This window comes from Psammomys obesus, unplaced genomic scaffold (genome assembly GCF_907164565.1).
Source record: "Psammomys obesus unplaced genomic scaffold, mPsaObe1.curated_primary_1811, whole genome shotgun sequence".
Taxonomy (NCBI): Eukaryota; Metazoa; Chordata; class Mammalia; order Rodentia; family Muridae; genus Psammomys; species Psammomys obesus.
The window spans coordinates 305,657-323,225 of NW_026586173.1; positions in this window are offsets into that span (position 1 = coordinate 305,657).

The following is a 17,569-nucleotide window of genomic DNA, read 5'->3' on the forward strand; positions in this document are numbered from 1 at the left end:
TTTAGGTGTACAGATTTTAGTATGTTTATCCTGTATTATATGTCTAATATCTACCTATAAGTGAGTATATACCATGTGTGTCTCAAATGGCAGAGAAACACTTAAAGGAATGGTCAATGTCCTTAGTCATAAGGGAAATGCAAATCAAAACAACCCTGAGATTACACCTTACATCCATCAGAATGGCTAAGATCAAAAACTCAAGTGACAATACATGCTGAAAAGGATGTGGAGAAAGGGAGGCCTCCTCCATTGCTGGTAGGAATGCAAACTTGTACAACCACTTTGGAAATCAATTTGGCACTTTCTCAGACAATTAGGAATAACGTTACGTTAAGATCCAGCTATACCATTCCTAGGCATATATCCAAAATATGCTCAAGTATACAATAAGGACATTTGCTCAACCATGTTCATAGCAGCTTTATTCATAATTGCCAGAATCTGGAAACAACCCAGATGTCCCTCAACTGAGGAATGGATACAGAAATTGTGGTACATTTACACAATGGAATACTACTCAGCAATTAAAAACAAGGAAATCATGAAGTTTGCAGGCAATGGTGGGAAGTAAAAAAGATCATCCTGAGTGAGGTGACCCAGAAGCAGAAAGACACATGTGGTATATACCAACACAATTCTTTACAGACTTTGAAAGAACATTTCTCAACTTCATATGGAGAAAAAAAACAAAACAAAACAAAACAGAGCAGATAAAACAATCCTGTACAATAAAAGATCTTCTGGAAGTGTCTTCATCCCTGATCTCAAGCTGTATTATAGAGCAACAGTAATAAAATCTGCATAGTAACAGACTGGTAGATCAATGGAATCAAATCCAGGACCCAGAAATAAATCCACACACCAAGGACACCTGATTTTTTACAAAGAATCCAAAACCATACACTAGAAAAAAAGATAGTATATTTAACAAATGGTGCTGGTCTAACTGGAAGTCTACAAGTAGAAAATGCAAATATATCCATATCTATCACCCTACACAAAATTAAAGTTCAAGTGGATCAAAGACCTCAACATAAAACCAGAAACACTAAATCTGTTAGGAAAAAAAAAAAAAAAAAAGTGGGGAAGAGCCCTAAACTCATTGGCACAGGAGAAAACTTCCTGAACAGATCCCCAACAATTCAGGCTCTATGATCAACAATGAATTACTGGGACCTCATGAAACTGAAAAGCTTCTGTAAAGCAAAGGACACTGTCAACAGAACAAAATGAGAGCCTACCAACTGGGAAAAGATCTTCACCAACCCTACATTCCACAGACTGCTAACATCCAGAATATGTAAAGAACTCAAGAAATTAAACACCAACAAACCAAACAATCCAAATATAAATGGGATATAGAGCTAAACGGAGAATTATCAGCAGAATAATATTGAATGGCTGAGAAATGAAGAAGCACTCAACATCCTTAGTCATCAGGGAGTTATAAATCAAACAACTCTGAGATTCCATCTTACACCGATCAGAATGGCTAAGATCAAAAACTCAAGTGACAACACATGCTAGAGAGGATGTGGAGAAAGGGGCACTCTCCTCCATTACTGTTGGGATTGAAAACATGTACAATCACTTTAGAAATCAATCTGGCACTTTCTCAGAAAATTAGGAATAGTGCTACCTCAAGACCCAGCTATACAACTCCTGGGCATATGCCCAAAAGATGCTCCACCATTCAGCAAGGACATTTGCTCAGCTATGTTCATAGCAGCTTTATTTGTAATAGCCAAAATATGGAAGCAGCCTAGATGTCCCTAAACCAAAGAATGGACAGAGAAATTATGGTACATTTACACAATGGAGTACTACTCAGCTATTAAAAACAAGGAAGTCATAAAATTTTCAGGCAATTGATAGAACTAGAAAAGATCATCCTGAGTGAAGTAACCCAGAACCAAAAAGACACGCATGTTATGTACTCACTTATAAACAAATGTTAGCCATAGAATATAGGGTAACCATACTACAATCTACAGACCTAAAGAAGCTAAATAACAAGGAGGACTCTAGGGAGGATGCCTGATTCTCATTCAGAATGGCAAACAGGGTAGATGTGAAAGCAGTGGAGGAGAGGGAACAGGACAGAAGCCTACCATAGATATCCTCTGAAAGGTACAACCCAACAGGGGATCAAAGCAAATGCAGAGAGTAATGGACAAACTTTGGGAAGAGAGCAAAATTTTTATGGAAGAAGGGGAGAATGGAAGAACCCAGCGGGGACAGGAGCTCCACAAGGAGACCAACAAAGCCAAAAAACCTGGGCCTGCAGAGACTGATGCACCAACCAAGAATCATGCATGGAGAGGACCTAGACACCCGGCTCAGATGTAGTGGATTGGCAGATCAGTCTCCATGTGGGTTCCCAAGTAAGGGAAGCAGGGGGCTGTCTTGGGACATAAACTTGGTTGCTTGCTCTTTGATCACTTTCCCCTGGCAGTGTGGCCTTGACAGGCCACAAAGGAAGAGGATCCAGGCAGTCCTGATGAGACTTGATAGGCTAGGGTCAGATGGCAAGGGAGGAGGACTCCCTTTTTCAGTGGACTAGAGAAGGGAGATGGGGTGGAGGAAGAGAGAGGGAGTGAGATACCTGGAGGAGATGAGGGCAAGGGCTATAATTGGGATATAAAGTGAATAAATTGTAAAAAATAAAAATTTTAAATTTTAAAAATTTTAGAAACAAATTCAACCACCGTGAAATGTCCATAGATTTTAAACAGGTATTAAAAACTAAGTATTAATATAAATATTGGCTTTATATTTTGTTGAACATCTAGATTTATTAGCTCTCAGGGCGAATATTGACTGTATCTTCCAGGTAATAAATCTCTATGTTCACTGGAACAAAAGAAGTCAGTACCTGTATCAGATCCATTTTCCCAGATGATAACTGCATCTATTCATGTTACAGTCTTAGGTGTTTCAAAACTGGTGCTTATGTAGAGAACGAAAACATTAATAAAAATGTTAATTGGTAAATAAAAAAAGAAGTTTCTGGTGATTCTCATGCATTGTCATTTAATAACAGTGCTTCTCAACCTATGAGTTTCAACCTCTTGGGGGTCGAACCACCCTTTCACAGGGGTTGCCTAAGACCATTGGATAATACCAGTGTTTCCATTATGATTCATAACAGTAAAAATACACTTATAAAGAAGCAACAAACAAAATAAATTTATGGTTTATGAGGAACTGTATTAGAGTCACAGCATTAGGAAGGTTGAGAAACACCGGCAGAATCTGGTCAATTTTGCCAATCACAACCTGGTCTCAGCTACGAAGGTAAGTCTACAAAATAGGTTTCATTAAGGGTTGCCGCATCTAGGCAGGTTGTTATAAAAATAAAACCCCCTGGACATCAGGTACTATTTCCAGGATGGGTGTCAAGCCATTGCAATGTGGATATTTTCTGTAATGTTAGCAGCGACACTGCCAGGTGGTCTAGCCACACTTATAAAAAAGGCATTTTACCCCAGAGAGGAGATGGAAAAACCGTCCCATTCTACATGAGCCTCTGACCTTCAGGTGATGAAATCAGAGCAGGTGCTTGAGTTAGATGGAGGGAAATCCATGACTCTAGAGGGAAAAGTAAGATGTTTTGCATTTATTTGATTTGTTTACTTTCGTCTACAGACATGGGAATTTGGGATTAGGAAAATTAAGTAAGATCTGAGTGGCGATAACTGTCCCACAACAGAATTAAGCAAATCAAAGTCAGAAACAGGTGGTGACATAAAGATACAGATACTTCTGAGAACTGAATGTTAGGAAGAAGGACAGTAGCAGAACAAAGTTAGAAAGGAGCTTTGATCTGCTCAAGAGAGCAATTGACCCTTGAAGACAAATCTCTTGGGAACCATAGAAAATGACATTCAGAAACTATCATCCAGCATCATTTTCCCAGCCAAATTGTATTTCTTATTTTCAACATTTAAGCTTCCACTTAATTTCAGTTATAAAATAACACATGGATGCTACATTTAAATAATATATGAACATCATTTAAAAATGTAGTGCTCTGGCTTACATACCCCCATATCACACACTTTCTTGATGACCACTTAATAAGCTGACCACACAACATTACAGAGATTGAAGCTAACAAACTAAGTGGACAAAAGTCACAAGAATCTTTGTGTGACCAACAAGTATCAGGATGAAGACAGGCACCAAGCTCGCTTCTAAAGCATTTTCTCTAGTGCCCTCTGCTGAACAATGCTTGCATTGTCATAAGGTGAGGAGGAGAATTGGGCCTCAAGGATTGTATTGCTCCCACCTCCAGGCAGTAGCCTAGGAGCTGGGAAAATAACTGTAGATATAATAAGTGTGGTTTCTACTCTCCTGATGTATATATACAAGCAAAAAAGCAAAAGAATAATTATAGCTGGGTGTGATAGTCCATGACCATAATCTCAGTATTTGGAAAATTTGAAGCCAGCCTGAGTATATAGTTATATCTTAGCTCAAAAAAAAGGGGAGTAATTACAACGTGTGATTATGCTATGAACAAACAAATAGGGGTAGAAAGCATGAAATATAAAATAACAAGATGGTTGAAGAAAATGCTCTGTGATAATTAAAAATCTAAATGAATGTTACAGAATACACCTTTTTTTAGCTTTATTTTTTTATTTTTCTTATTAGTTACATTTTATTAACTCTGTATCCCAGTTGTATCCCGCTCCCTCATTCCCTCCCAAACCCTCCCTCCCTCCCTCCCTCATCTCCTCCCTGCCCCTTTCCAAGTCCACTGATAGGGGAGGATCTATTTTGTCAGGTATCTTCAGGACTGGCTGCAAAGTCCTCCTCTGTGGCCTAACAGGACTGCTCCTCCCTTGGGAGGTGGGGAGGTCAAAGAGCCTGCCATTGAGTTCCTGCTAGAGATAGTCTTTGTTCCCCTTACTATGGGAAACCAATTGGTTACTGAGCTACCACGGGCTTCGTCCAAGCAGAGGTTCTAGGTTATATCCACTCATGGTCTTTGGTTGAGTGTCAGTCTCAGAAAAGACCCTGTGCCCAGATATATTTGGTCCTTGTGGAGCTCCTATCCTTTCCACATCATACTAACTCCCCTTCTTTCATATGATTCCCTGTACTCTGCCGAAGGTTTGGTTATGAATCTTAGTATCTACTTTGAAACTCTGCTAGGTTGAGTCTTTCAGATGTCTTCTGTGGTAGACTCCTGTCATACGTTCAATGCACATCCCATTTGTCTTTCTAAATGAGGATTGATCATCTTGCCCCGTGTCCGCTTTCTTGATTATCTTCTTTAGGTGTATAGATTTCATTATGTTTATCATATCTTGTAGGTCTATATAAGCGAGTATATACCATGTTTGTCTTTCTCCTTCTGGCATACTTCACTCAGAACGATCTTTTCTAGATCCCACCATTTGCCTACAAATTTCATGATTTCCTCCTTTTTGATTGCTGAGTAGTATTCCATTGTAGAATACACCTCTCATATAACTATGTATATCCATCTATGTACTGCCTACATATGTTTACCTTTTTATATCGTTTACATGCTACCCAAGTTAATTTTTAAGTAAGTGCCCATGTAAATTAAAATTGCTAAACTTAACACAAATTATTTTCACTTCTACTGTAACTGGACTTTTAAAAGAAAAGGATCCAATTGCAAGAGCCAGACTTTTTAAAATTCACTACCTGTCTCACTAATTAATAAGACAAAATACGGCGACAAAGGAGAGAATATGCTCCGGTTTGATTTTTATTGCTGTAATCAACACTTGTCCAAAAGAGGGGGCCAAGATGGCAGCGCTGGGAGAACACCGTGTCTGAGAAGCGGGACAACACACTCCATGCAGCGACCAGGAGACTGAACTCTGGGCCCTAAAACAACAGCGATCGATCGTGTTTCCCAGGTGAGGGGAGGCTCCCACGGCGTGGGAATCGGTCGGGTCCACTCTCGGCTGCCCAGCCAGAACCCGGAAGAGAACCCGGCTAACACGGGCTTTGGGTCTCCAGCTGGTGCCGCAAACCTGCTTGTCCCGACCACTTTCCCAGGCTGATTGGTGGGCACAAGGGTGCCTGAGGCTGGGAGAACCAGTCGCAAAAAAAACCCACGGGGAAGGAAAGTTGCAAGACTGCTCACGGGTCACCCAGTCTTTCCCTGGAAGGTCTCTCCGACCACGGGTACCTGCTGCTATCACAACTGAGCTCCCACTGTGCACAGAGAGCAGCTGCACGCCCAGCTCAAAATCCCTACTCCCTCTTCAGAGGAGGCAGGAGGCGGCCAGCAGAATCTGCCACAGACCACATTGTCTGTACCCCAACCCGAGATCGGGGCTGAGAAAACCCAATCCTTTCGGGCACTCCCCCAAACGCCGCCATCACCCTGCCGCAGCGGAGCAGAAGGATAAAGAGGCGCACAGCGGCTTCACAGTGCCGGAACTCCAGTGCTGCCTGACGCTCCTAGCAAACAAACTACAGCTCGGGATCTGGGACTGTGGTCATTCTACACGTCCTGAGATTCTCCCGGGTCCAGCACAATAAGGTCTAGCAGCAAGTTCTATCACCGGCGCCCCCCTGACCCCTGGCAGAGAAACGCCGGCTCAGGGCTCAGGATCCAACTGAGAAGCCCCAACCCCTGCTGGCACTCCCCTGAGAGCACCTCCATAAGCTTGCCCTAGCAGAGGAGAAGGTCAGAGGGCAAGGACAGAGAGGCAGCCTGCCAAGGACACAGCACCCTCTCTCCAGCTCACCCAGCGGCCCCTAGCAGAGAAACCCAAGCTCTGGATCTGAGGACACTCAACCCTACCCGGTACTCTCTTGGGATCAGCAAACATAGATTCTACTGCTAGGCTGCTTCTGGCAGAGAGATCTGGGCCCGGGATCTGGGATTGAGTACACTCAACCTAACTCTTTCCCGTGCCACCCAGGGACCAGTCACCATAACCCCTCCTGGCAGAGGGAAAGGACAAAGAGGCAGCACACAGGAAAGGTGGACACTGAGTCCTGCGGCCACAGTGTCACAGAGCTGACTGTTAGCCTACCCATGCACTTCTGCAGCAGGACCAAAACTGAGAGTAGTGAGCAAGGGGAACCCCTGTGCATTCCAACTGGTCCTACAAAAGAGTGGGTGAGCCTTCTAGGGAGAGATTGCCCCAGACCTAGGGCCTCTCCACAGAAGCAACCAGACGAGATCCCTGCCACCCACACCCCTAGTGTGGGCATCAGAGGGATTCTTGGGATAGCGACCCCAACATTGAAGTCTCTGCCTTGCGGGTCCACCAGAGTAATCCAGGCAAACAATCCCTGGATCTCAGTCAGAACTGCGTAATAGTGGCTTGCAGGCCACTTCAATAGTCAGAGAATCCGCGCATGCACACTGTGCCCGCTAAAAGCACACGCGAATAGCGCCAGCATCACATTCCTTACTTAGGCAAAACTGAAAACAGTGCACACTCCCAAACCAGTGAACCTCTCTCATCTTTCTGAAAAAAAAAAAACAGTCCAGAAAACAGAAAGAGAGGATCATAGCCCAAACTACAATCTCGAGGAACAAACAGTGAGGATTATAAATAACCAGATGGCTAGAGGCAGACATAAGAACACTCCCAACAAAAATCAGGACATGATGACCTCACCAGCAACCCCACAAAACAATGGGCACTTCAATTCACTAGATATACAAGAAAACGACCTCAAAACTATGTTTCTCCAGCTATTAGAGGCCCATAAAGATGAAATGAACAAAGCCCTCAGAGAAATAACCAAAGAAATTGAGACTAACCAAGAGGAAACAAATCGTGCTCTCAGAGAAATGACCACGAAAATTGAGGCAAACAGAGAAGAAATGCACAAAGCTCTCAAAGAAATGTCCACACAAATGAAGGCAAATAAAGAAGAAATAAACAAAGCTCTCATAGAAATACAGGCAATTATACCCAAAGAAGTAGAGGCACAATTAGTGATACATAGAGAGGAAACGGACAAAAAAATAGAAGCTATCATTGTAAAGCAGGAGTCCACATTCAAACAGATGAAGGAAATGGTGCAAGACATGAAAACAGAATTAGAATCAATAAAGAAAACACAAATAGAGAAAAACCAGGAGCTGGAGAACATAGAGAAAAGATCAGGAACTACAAATGTAAGCATCACCAACAGAATACAAGAGATGGAAGAAAGAATCTCAGGAGCCGAAGTTACACTTGCAGAAATTGACACGTCTCTCAAAGAAAAAATAAAATCAGAAAAGTTCCAAACACAAAACATCCAAGAAATCAAGGACACCATGAAAAGACAAAACCTAAGAATAATAGGAGTAGAAGAAAAAGAAGACATCAGGCTCAAAGATCTGGAAAAAATTTTCAAGAAAATTATAGAAGAAAACTTTCCCAACTTAAAGAAGGAGATGGCCATAAACATACAAGAGGCCTACAGAACACCAAGTAGACTAGACCAGAAAAGAAATTCTTTACGTCACATCATAGTCAAAACACTGAACCTACAAAACAAAGAAAAAATTCTAAAAGCAGCAAGGGAAAAAGGCCAAGTAACATATGAAGGTAGACCTATCAGAATCACACCAGATTTCTCAACAGAAACTATGAAAGCCAGAAGGGCCTGGACAGAAATCATACAGTCCTTAAGGGACCACAGATTCCAACCCAGACTACTATACCCAAAAGAAGCCTTAGTGAAAGAGAGTTTTGTTTGGTTTACAGGTTACAAAGAGAAGCCAAGACAGGAGCCCAAGGCAAGAGCCTGAATAAGAAACTATGAAGGAACACTGCTTACTTTACTGGCTTGCTCTTGGGCCTATGTTCAGCCACCTTTGTTATGCAACCCAAACCCAAAGCCTAGAAATGGTATCACTCACAGTGGACTGGGCCCTTCTACTTCAATCACCAAACAATAAAATACCCCATAGACATTCCCCTAGGCAAATGTGACAGAGGCAATTATCCAGTTGACATTACCTCTTCCTAAGTGTGCCAATTTGACAACCAAGATTTAATATCTAATCATTGTAGTCACATTGGGAAAACAGATACAGCTAATTGTCCCAGAACTTTGTTTTGAAGTATTCACATGAGCTTTAAAATTGACAATAATAATAATAATAATAATAATAATAATAATAATAATAATAATAAACTTTTTAAAAGTCAAAATGCACTAATTTCAATGAAACTACAGGCTCAAATGTTTGGAGGTGTTTAGGAGGTATTGCCTTACTGGAAGAAATGTGTCACGGGGGCTGCACTTTGATGTTTCAAAGTCATGTGCCTTTCCTAGTAGGCTCCCTAGGCCTCCCCTTGCAGTTTAGGGTGTATGCACTCAGCTTCCCGATGCAGTCACTCTGCTTCTGCTCCACCATCGTGGACTTTTATCCCTTTGGATCTGTAAGCCCAAATAAACTCTTTCTTCTATTACTTGCCTTGGCCTTGTTGCTTTATCACAGCAATGAGAAAATAACTAATAATAAGATCTATACAGTGAGACAGTCCTGGTCAAGTTGTTATCCCTATGATCCGTGTCTCAATGTTGATTTTACAAGGTTGGTCTGAAAGGTTCCCAGCCCTTCAAGGATAAAGTGTTTTGGGGGAAATAATTGCTCCTGCTCCAGGATGTAGCATTTTCCACTAACAGTTAATTGCCATCACCTAGCCTTTCCTGTTAGGAGAAATACAAGCAGCAATAATAAAATTGTATCCTACTTCTGATGCTTTATGAGCCCAGATGAAAAGCAAATGCTTTTTAGCAAAAGCAGTCCTAAACTGCTTGTTATTATGACTTAGATCTTTAACAAATAGTTAAAATTTTTGGAGACAGAAAATAATTGTTTTCTTTATTTTAGAACTAGCTTCCTGGTTTTTTTGAAAATTTTATTAAGAAGAAAGTGTTTTCCAAATTTTGTAAAATTAACAACATAATAAGATAAAAAAATAATCATCCAATAAAAACAAAGCTATGATATAAGGGTTTTAGATATGAGATATAGTTTTGGTAAAGGGCTAAAGAAAAAATGCTTTGGGGGTGAAACAGGATTTCATATAATAAGGTCAGCTTGTTCCAAAATGGAAATGAATGGGAACAAAATTAAAAGATTAAAGTATGTTGTAACAGAATAATGGGTATTAAACTTAAAGAAAGTAAATATGATTACAACTAAACTGATTATACTAAGAAGAATATTAAAATTTTTAAGTCAAAATTCAATACTCTGAGACAAATGTAATGTCTGATTCTGCACAACAATCAAGTTTTAAGTATTGATCTTAGTAATTTTTACAAAAAATAACTGGCTTAGAAAAAGACAAGAATTTGTTTTATCTTTTTACTAGATGACACATTTAAGCCTTACGATTAGGTTTTATATTTATCTGTTTTATGTTTTTCCATTGCACAAAGCCTTTGCTTGTTAGATAAATAAATGCTGCCTTACTAGTAAGAATTATTCCTGCTCTGTATGCTCCTGACAAATCATACAGTTATAATGAAAGTTATTTTATTGAGTAAACCTTTAAGTATATTTCTAAAACTAAAATTTGACTCATTCGATAAACAGAATACTAATCAATTATTGACCAAAGCTTTGAATTTTTCCTAATCTATCCCCTTTTGGGAAACATCTATTATCTCATAAAATAAGTAGTAACTTGATGTTCTATAATTAAATGGAAACTATAAAGCCATCTCTGAAAAAAAAAACAAAACATGCCACTGTAAAAGTTTTTTAAATCTAATAGCTAAGAATTCAGAATTGGCTACGTGGTCTTTCCCAAAAGACAAAATAAACAAATTATTTCATTGACTAAAGAAGAGGACATCAGCATTTAATGTGTGAACCTACTCAGTTCTTAGATCTTTCCAGGATTGTTGTTTCAAGTCAATCTTTAAACGCAAATTATTTCTGAAATTTAATCCTCCATGAAATCAATAACTGTGACATATCACATAAATTATTAATATTATAAAAAAGAAGACATCTCATCAGATTCCATTTTGCACACTCGACCCACTTAGACTAAATAGCCATGTTTTATTATTGTAGTTCTCTAAATTCTGAACAGAAACAGTGAGCTTGAAGATGTGTCTATAGTAAACTCCAAAAGTGAAATGCAAATGGGAAAAATAATAAAGGGAGAAGAGAATATCTAAAAACTGTGTGTTAACTGCTAACATTTTGTGTAATGGGAAGAAGGAGACAAAGTAGTGAGGACCAAGAGTCCTCCAAAATTAACTGTCTATGCCAACCCAAAGACCCAGTAAGATTAGAGGACATCAAGCAAATTACACCACCACCACCAATAACAACACAACACCAATCTACATCTAGTAACACCATGGAAACAGTGCAGAAAATCGAACACAAATGAAAACCTGAAAGAGGTCAGAAGTAAAAGTCACATTACCTACACAAGAGAAAGGATGAGAATTACAATGACATTCTCTTCAGAAAACATGCAAGCAGTAAGAGAAGAAGATAGCAGTTATTTGTTGAGAGAAGAACCCCGAATTCTGTCTTCTGAAAAATCATCTTTCAAACATGAAAGAATTTTTTTAACATATTCTCAAATATAAAAACTAAGAGAATAGTTTTTGCAAATAGTTCTGCCTTGCAAGAAAATTTGAGAAATTTCTTCAGGAAGAAGAAAAACTATATGGTCAGTAACTAGTAACTAAAACAAAAGTATTAATGAAGGAGTAAGTGAAGATAAAATAAGAATTTTTATTTTTATTAGTTGATCTAACAGCAAATAATTTGTTCAAAATTATAACAATGTTTGTAACTACATATACATTTGAATACATACAATAGACAACTATACAGATCACGTATGTGAAGTGTGCGGAAGCACCGATGTGTGTACGGAAGGACTGTGTGGCCAGCCAGTTTGCAGACAGTGTTTATCAGCTCTAAGAGTTTAGGATGTACTCTTTAAAGTAGATTAGATATAACATTATGTTATCAGCAAGGATAAATACTTTGAGATATGGAAATATGTAGTTAGCAAGTAGGGATGCTTTGACTTAGTGTCAAAGGAAGGATCATTTTCTTAGTACAAGGTACTCATGCTACCTGTGAAATATGTGTTATTAGAAAGCAGACACGAATTAGTTCTAAATACATAACAGAAACTTGAGAACAAACACCCTTTTTTAAGATTTATTTATTGTCTACACAACATTCTGTCTGCATGCACGCCAGAAGAGGGTACCTCACTATAGAAGGTTGTAAGCCACCATGTGGTTGTTGGGAATTGAACTCCAGACCTCTGGAAGAGCAGGCAGTGCTCTTAACCTCTGAGCCACATCTCCAGCCCAGATGACAAACACTTTTAATAATTTAAAAAGAAAAATAAAAAGGAATATAACTTATATGCTAAGAGTGAAAATAGAATGGCACAAAATGTTTGACTCCAACCGCAATAGTTTCAGTGAATGAAATAAAAGATTTCCAGAGAGCATAGAAAGACAAAACCCAATTGTATGTTGGCCACATGACATCTCATCATAAGCTTACTGGTTAATTGGTGGTTAATTGATTGACAGATTGCTATGCTGAGTTCAATCCTGCATGCATATTTAAAAAAGTATTCTACCACTGGGATACAGTACGTTACTCAATATATCACATAGATATAAGAGATTAATGTTTGAAGAAAGATTAACCATGTTGGCTTCGACCAAAACAAAACAGGAGCATATGTTTGAATTTCAGACACAGCAAACTACAAAGCAAGAATAAAGTTTCACATAAAGATATAGGGGTCAATTTCACAATAAGGCATAACAATTCTTAACATGTATGTACCTCACAACTAATTATAAAAATGCAAATCAAATATATTACACAGTCTTCATAAGTTCACATAAAACACAAACCCACTTTGCCAAATTAAAAAAAAAAAACTATACCGTGCTCTCAGATTAGAAAGAAATGAAACTCAAATAGTAACTGAAATTTTTTCAAACATATGGAGATTAAACGTGTTTCAAAAATGGACCAAATAAACCAAATGAATATCAAAAGAAACATTAAAATGTTTTTAATTGAATAAAAATAAAACCTACAAAAACTTATGGAATTCAGTTAAAGCAGTGTTTGTTTATATCATCAAATCCAAGTATGGAAAAGAAAGAGCCAATATCAATCATCTAAGCTTCTACTTAAGGAGGCATCAAAAAGATGCACATATGTCAAATAAGTACATGAAACACGACCCACACATATGCACCATGAAAAGCCAAATCAAACTAATAACATCTATTAGAACAGCAACAATTCAGAACATTGGCCTAACCAGATGTGGAGAGACAGCAGCTCTTATTAACGGTTGGTGGAAATGCAAATAGTAAACCATTTCAGAACATAATTTAACAATTTCTTACTAACTGAAAACTTTTACTTCTTAATACATGATCCAGCAATCATGCTCTTTGGTAAAGGGATTCTAAGTTATGCCCTCTCCATATAGATTTTTACAACAGCTTTATTGGTAATTGACAAAACTTGAAAACAATGACTTTCAGCAAATGAGAGAAATAAACATCAGATAATGGAATGGGGTGACACCATCCTGTGTGCTTGGGTCCTGGACCACATAATAGGAATGTGAGGATTCATCTCCCTTGCTCCCTGGCTTCAGATGCAATGTGACCAGCTGCGTCCTGCTGCCATGACTTTCCTGCCATAATAAACTGTACCTCTGACCTGTGAGCCAAATAAACTCTTCCTTCTTCAAGTTTTTGTCAGGACATTTCATCACAGCAATAGAAAAGTAATTGATGTACTATGTTTAGCCTCCAGGAAACTGAAAATGAAAATTATGTTAAGACGCCATCTCGTTCCAATTGGAAGTATTTTTAAATTTTTCTTTGTGTTAGTGTTTTCTCTGAACAGACATTTGTGTGCATGCATGCCTGATTCCGGCAGAGGCTAGAAGATACAATTGTATCCCTTGAAACTGGTGTTACAGATGGTTGTGAGCTGCAATGTGGGTGCTAACACTTGAAACCCCGACCTCAGGTAGAGCATCCAATGCTTGTAACTGCTGTGCTATCTCTTTATCCCTGCAACTGGATTGTTTTTCACCAAGAAAACAAACAACAAATGCTGATAAGGAAACAGAGAAAAACTAAGCCCTTATACACTGGTTTTTATGTGTTAATTGTGTAGCCTGCCACTTTGCTGAGAGTGTTTACCAGCTCTAAGAGTTTAGGATGTAATCTTTAAAGTTCATCAGATAGAGAATTATGTCATCAGCGTGTAGGGATACTTTGACTTCATTGTTCTATTTGTATCCCCTTTGTTTCCTTTTGTCTTACTGCTCTTAGCTAAGACTTTAAGCAGTGTGTTTGTCCTTATTTATACTTTTCAAGAAATCTGTCAGTGTTTCAAGTGTCACTAGCAGTTGAACTGGTAGAGCCACAATCTATGACTAGTATTTTTCACTGTCCATTTAATTGATGAAGAAAGTTAATTTTGATGTTGACCAATTTATTGTTCTGTTATAATTTGTGGTTCTCCAGTCTTCTCATTCGATAATTCACACAAACGTGAAAACAGTGTTATATTTCAAGGCAGAGAGACTGCTATGAAAGAATGTCCAAGAACCACACATCACTAGCTCTCAGTCAACAGGCTAAGGACCATAGAAGAATAAAGGGATGGAGATACTCATAGTGAAGAGGTAAAACACAGCCGTCTTCCAAAGTAGACACTCGTCAAAGGCTTCACAGGGAAACAGATTTATCCAAGCATTATGCTACTGATGGCATCCAGTAAGCCTCCTGAGAACAAACAAAACAACGATAACAAAAACCTCTTCTTACCCAACTATCGTCATTTCTTTGTGCACCATTTTAAAAAAATTAACATTATTCTTTCTTTCATGAATCACCAAGTGCTCCTCCATTTATAGGAATTATTTCCAAAGGGACAAAGCACAGTGATTGTACTCAATATGGACAGAGACAGGAATGGAGCATTATCAGATATGTCATCAAGTGAGGCTCTCTGGGGAATGTGCTCACTGTCCCCTATTGTGATATGTCCTTGGACTAGTCACCTAATGTTACAGATCATAAGATTACATTCCAGATAGGCTGTTTCCAAGAACACAGCATCCCTGCCTGATTTACCCATGCACTCCCAGGAGAGTGTTCACCCTAATTCCATAGTTACTGGAAAGTCACTGCACAAAGTGCACTACTCTATCTTTGTTCTACTTACTGTAAAATTCTCTCTAAAGTTGAATTAAGTCTCTGCCTTTGATATTTCTACTCATTAACTAATCTCCCAACTCTGCCATTCAGTAAGTGGTCATTGACCATTTTCCTAAATGTGAGGATTTCCACTAAACTAAGACACTAGTTGAGGACTCACAAACTTGAAATCTTCTTAAAGAGATCACAAGTGTGTCCAGATGAGTTGGCTGTTGAGGACTAGAAGATATTCAGATTAGGCAATCTTACCAGGGAAGCCTCACTTCAAAAAGAAGGACTTTGGCTGACTACTTAGTATTGGACGGCAAATTAAGGGGCTCATCCCTGGGAAAGACTAATTCTCCTATCAGCAGTCATTAGTTTCCTGTAGTTCTTTGTCAAAGAGTGAGTCCCCATGACATTTCCTCCTTCCTTGTTAGCATGTCTGTTAGTGTTCTCATTGTTCACATCTTGTATAGGGCAGCCATATTGTTGAGGTATTGTGGGTACAGCTTACCCACCCCGAAAGCACACACACACAAGCAGCATTAAAAGGACTCAGCAAATTGTATTTTTATGTGTAATAATAATAATCAAAGTAAAAGAGGTGAAATCATGAATTAAAAGCTTGGTGGGGAGGATGTGGAAGGGGTGGAGGAAGAAAAGGGGAGGGGAAGGATATAATTATATTTTAATTAAAATAAAATTTAACAAATAGAAAGAAAAAGGGGACTTTAAAAACCAGTAAGGAAGTAGTTGGGTGAAAAACACAGTTAAATGAAAGTACCAGAAGAACAGCAAATGTCAAAGAATAGAGGTTTTAAATAATTGGACAGGCTGTTGAAGAAGCAGGTGTATCCTACTGCTTATGAAGGGGATATAAGAGTGTGAGTATACAAGAAGGCCAGGCAGAGAGAGACACACATCTTATTAGAGAATAGCATTTGGGCAAACAGAAGGGCCCACAGAGATGGTGTGATGATCTTGATTCTCAGAGTATGTAGGGACACTGTTTTAGTTTCCTTCTGTTGCCATGATAAAACACTCTGACTATTAAAAAAAAAAAAAACTTAGAGAAGAAAGAGTTTATTTGGCTTATACTTCCAGGTCAGCATCTATTGTAGAAGAAAGTCGGGGCAGGAACTCAAGTCAGGAATCTGAAGACAGGAGCCATGAAGGAACACTGCTTTCTGGATCACCCTCAGGTTCATACTTATCCAACCCAGCGTCGCCTGCATAAGTATGATTCTGTCCAAAGTGGACTGGACATTTCTGAATCAATTAACAACCAAATCAGTCCCCCACAGACTAACCTGATAAAGACAAATATCAAATGGAGACCTTTGGGAGATCTAGGCTAGGCTGAGTTAACAGTATTAACTAGGACAAATTATATAATAACTTCCAAATATTTTTACATCTCACCCTGTGTTATCTGGGAATGTTTATATACATACTAAAAAAGAATTTTAATATCTGATTATGTTAAGGATCAGCAGATGAAAAGTTATTATGTTTTATGTAGTTGGGTCCCTAAATACAATCACAAATAACCTTATAAAAGAGAAGTAGAAGATGGAGAACATAGTTTAAAGGTAGAGCACCTGTCTAGCATATGCAAAATAAAATTAAAAATCAAATACATGCAAAGCACTCTTCTGAGCTTATTAGTTCACTTGAAGAAATGATAATTATGATACATGTTTGCCGGAGTTGTTTTTAGCATCCGATATGTAAAAGATGTGCAGAAGAAAAGGGAGAGCCTGCCTGTAACGGTCTTTGAACATGCCACATACTTAATCTCCACAAAGGACATGGCCAACAAAAAGTGAAAAGTAATGAGACCTGGTAGCAACTAGCATGGGGGTGAGGAGCGTGCACTCCCACCAGAGATGGAAGGGTTCCTGAAGGAAGTAAATCTCCCTGAGAAATTGGGATGGCCACAAGGTAACAAACATCAAATTTTCCTCTAGAAGTTTGTTCTGGAATGGAGCTCAGAGTGAGGTTGGGACCAGTCTATTTCATTTCCCTGCAGTAAACAGCAGGGGCATTATGTAAGACAAAGCTGAGGGTCCTGGAGACATGGTCCTAGATTTAATTCCAAAAGGGCAAGAACAGAAAATACTCAGGAACTCCTCAGATCTGCTCAGATCTCAAAAAGAAGCTCACTGGAAATGTCTCTAAAGAAGCACCCCCATTTCTTCCTTCAGCCTTGAGTGCCCCAACTGTAAGATCTGCTGGGATCCTCCAGATATCCCAGACTTCCAGCGTAATAAGCACTAGAATTTCCTAAGAAGGAAAAATGGAGCTGTTGGAAGATAGTAGCCTGGGGAGTCGCATGTGGACTCTTTGGCTCAAAATTCCC